The sequence below is a fragment of the Arachis stenosperma genome, chromosome 3 (assembly GCF_014773155.1).
Source record: "Arachis stenosperma cultivar V10309 chromosome 3, arast.V10309.gnm1.PFL2, whole genome shotgun sequence".
NCBI classification, from domain to species: domain Eukaryota; kingdom Viridiplantae; phylum Streptophyta; class Magnoliopsida; order Fabales; family Fabaceae; genus Arachis; species Arachis stenosperma.
In genome coordinates, this window is record NC_080379.1 from 38,189,678 (window position 1) to 38,194,104 (window position 4,427).

Consider the following 4,427-nt stretch of genomic DNA (forward strand, 5'->3'; position numbering starts at 1 on the left):
TTACTAGTAAAGGTATTGGTGGACTTTTTATTAATTTTAGCAACTTTTGTTGCTAGTTGACCCATCTAAACCTCCAAGTTCCTAATTGAAGCTTTCATTTTCTGTATAAAACTAATAGTATTTTTGGAGAGTTTAGCAATTAAACCTTCCAAATTATAAGATCTCTGAGAAATGAATGGTAGATTATTTTTGTTGAAATTACTTTGATTGAAATTATTTTGATGGCCCTAATTGTTATTGAAATTCTGGTCCCTCTGTGGTTGATTTTTCCATCTAAAATTTGGATGATTCATCCACCTCGAGTTGTAAGTCCTGGAGAAACGATTATTAGGAATTGCTCACATAATTAAACTGTTCAGAGGGAAATTGACCATAATCAAAAGTCTCACCTTGAAAAAATCCACCACTCATGTCATAGGGAGCATCTTGGGTATTAATAGTGGAAACTTGTAGTCCACCCAAGTGTTGATTAATGACATTTATCTATTAGGACATAGTCTTATTCTGGGTGAGAATAGTGTTTAAGGCATCAAGTTCCATGACTCCCTTTCTCATGGCGGTCCTTTCAGAAGAGTATAAATACTGGTTGTTGGCAACCATCTCAATCAACTCTAGAGTCTCTTTAGTGGTTTTCTTCATATGAAGGGATCCTCTTGCATAACTATCCAAAGAGGTCCTAGCGGCCTGAGTATTCCTATCATAGAAAATCTGCAACTGTATATTGTCCGGAAACATGTCGGGAAGGTACTTTTTGAGCATCACCTTGTACCTCTCTCAAGCCTTATAGAGAGATTCATCCTCTTGTTGCTTGAATGTATGAACATCGATCCTTAGCTTGGTCAGTTTCTGAGGTAGAAAGAATTTAGTCAAGAATTTACTAACCACACTATCCCATGTATTCAGGCTCTTCTTGGGTTGTGTATCAAGCCACTTCTTAGCTCGGTCCCATACAGCAAATGAAAAGAGCAACAACCGGTAAATATCAGGGTGGAATCCATTGGTCTTCACTGTATCACAAATTTGCAAGAAATTAGAGATAAACAAGTTTGGGTCTTCCTGCAAGAGTCCATGAAACTAACAGTTTTATTGCACCAAAGTAATGAGCTGAGACTTCAACTCTAAATTGTTGGCATTCACAGGGGCACAACAATGCTACTGCCATAGAAAGCGAGATTTGGAGCAGTGTAAGAATCAAGAGTTCTTCTAGGTTGCTCAAGAGCATTGGTAGCATTAGGAATTGCAACATTGTTGTTGTTGTTTGGCTCCATGGTGATTTCTTCAGCTTCCTTTTTAGAATTGTTTCTAAGACTTTCAGCAACTCTAAAAGCTCTAGTGGTGGACGAAATTGTGATTCATTTGTTTATGCATTTTGTAAAATCCATTGCTTTTTTCTTCCCTGGCAATGGCGCCAAAAACTTGGTGCCAATACTATGGTCCACAACTCCGTTCAACTAACCAGCAAGTGTACTGGGTCGTCCAAGTAATAAACCTTACGTGAGTAAGGGTCGATCCCACAGAGATTGTTGGTATGAAGCAAGCTATGGTCACCTTGTAAATCTCAGTCAGGCAGATTAAATGGTTTATGATAAGTTCAAAAATAAATAATAAACAGAAAATAAAATAAGATAGAAATACTTATGTAAATCAATAGTGGGAATTTCAGATAGGCGTATGGAGATGCTGTGCTCCTCTTGAAACTCTGCTTCACTACTTACTCATCCAGTCCTTCTTACTCCTTTCCATGGCAAGCTGTATGTAGGGCATCACCGTTGTCAATGGCTACATCCCATCCTCTCAATGAAAATGGTCCTATGCTCTGTTACAGCACGGCTAATCATCTGTCGGTTCTCAATCAGGTTGGAATAAAATCCCTTGATTCTTTTGCGTCTGTCACTAACGCCCAGCCTTCAGGAGTTTGAAGCTCGTCACAGTCATTCAATACCGGAATCCTACTCGGAATACCACAGACAAGGTTAGACTTTCCAGATTCCCAGAATCCTACTCGGAATACCACAGACAAGGTTAGACTTTCAGATTCCCATGAATGCCACCATCTATCTAGCTTATACCACGAAGATTATGTTTGAGGAATCCAAGAGATATGCGCCCGGCCTAAGGTAGAACGGAAGTGGTTGTCAATCACACGCGTTCATAGGTGAGAATGATGATGAGTGTCACGGATCATCACATTCATCAAGTTGAAGTACAACGTATATCTTGGAATAAGAATAAGGAGAATTGAATAGAAAATAGTAGTAATTGCATTGAAACTTGAGGTACAGCAGAGCTCCACACCCTTAATCTATGGTGTGCAGAAACTCCACCGTTGAAAATACATAAGTGAAAGGTTCAGGCATGGCCGAATGGCCAGCCCCCTAAAACGTGATCAATAGCCTCCTCAGATGAAGAATAAAACAAAACTGAGACCAAAGATGTAACGTGGTCAAAAGACGACTAATACAATAGTAACTTATCCTATTTATACTAGACTAACTACTTGGGTTTACATGAGTAAGTAATTGATGCATAAATCCACTTCTGGGGCCCACTTGGTGTGTGCTTGGGCTGAGCTTGATCTATCCACGAGCTGAGGCTTCTCTTGGAGTTGAACGCCAAGTTGTAACGTGTTTTGGGCGTTCAACTCCGAGTCGTGACGTGTTTCTGGCGTTTTACTCCAGACAGCAACATGGAATTGGCGTTGAGCGCCAATTTACGTCGTCAATTCCCGAATAAAGTATGAACTATTATATATTGCTGAAAAGCTCTGGATGTCTACTTTCCAATGCCGTTAAGAGCGCGCCATTTGGAGTTCTGTATCTCCAAAAAATTCATTTTGAGTGCAGGGAGGTCAGATTCCAACAACATCAGCAGTCCTTTGTCAGCTTCCTTCTCAGAGTTTTGCTCAAGTCCCTCAATTTCAGCCAGAAATTACCTGAAATCACAGAAAAACACACAAACTCATAGTAAAGTCCAGAAATGTGAATTTAACATAAAAACTAATGAAAACATCCCTAAAAGTAGCTTGAACTTACTAAAAACTACCTAAAAACAATGCCAAAAAGCGTATAAATTATCCGCTCATCACAACACCAAACTTAAATTGTTGCTTGTCCCCAAGCAACTGAAAATCAATTAGGATAAAAAGAAGAGAATATACTATAAATTCCAGAATATCAATGAATATTAATTTAATTAGATGAGCGGGACTTGTAGCTTTTTTCTTCTGAACAGTTTTGGCATCTCACTTTCTCCTTTGAAGTTTAGAATGATTGGCTTCTCTAGGAACTTAGAATTTCGGATAGTGTCATTGACTTTCCTAGTTAAGTATGTTGATTCTTGAACACAGCTACTTATGAGTCTTGGCCGTGGCCCTAAGCACTTTGTTTTCCAGTATTACCACCGGATACATAAATGCCACAGACACATGACTGGGTGAACCTTTTCAGATTGTGACTCATCTTTGCTAGAGTCCCCAGTTAGAGGTGTCCAGAGCTCTTAAGCACACTCTTTTTGCTTTGGATCACGACTTTAACCACTCAGTCTCAAGCTTTTCACTTGGACCTTCATGACACAAGCACATGGTTAGGGACAGCTTGATTTAGCCGCTTAGGCCTGGATTTTATTTCCTTGGGCCCTCCTATCCATTGATGCTCAAAGCCTTGGATCCTTTTTACCCTTGCCTTTTGGTTTTAAGGGCTATTGGCTTTTTCTATTTGCTTTTTCTTTTTCTTTCTAAATTTTTTTTCGCAAGCTTTTGCTTTTTCACTGCTTCTTCTTGCTTCAAGAATCAATTTTATGATTTTTCAGATTATCAATAACATTTCTCTTTGTTCATCATTCTTTCAAGAGCCAAAAACTTTAACATTCATAAACAACAAGATCAAAAATATGCACTGTTCAAGCATTCATTCAGAAAACAAAAAGTATTGTCACCACATCAATATAATTAAACTAAATTCAAGGATAATTTCGAAATTCATGTACTTCTTGTTCTTTTGATTTAGGAACATTTTTCATTTAAGAGAGGTGAAGGATTCATTGAATTATTCATAACTTTAAGACATAGTTACTACATACTAATGATCATGAAGTAGAGACACAAAACATAGATAAACATATAGCATAGAAATTCAAAAAACAGAGAAAAATAAGAACAAGGAAGGAGTCCACCTTAGTGGCGTCTTCTTCTTGAAGGATCAATGATGTTCTTAAGCTCTTCTATGTTCCTTCCTTGCCTTTGTTGCTCCCCCCTCATTGCTCTTTGATCTTCTCTAATTTCATGGAGAATGATGGAGTGCTCTTGATGTTCCACCCTTAGTTGCTCCCAATAGTTGTGGAGGAAAATGTATCCCCTGAGGTATCTCAAGAATCTCTTGATTTGCAGTCAAATGCTCTTCTACTGAGTTATGGACCCTTGAGATGAATCT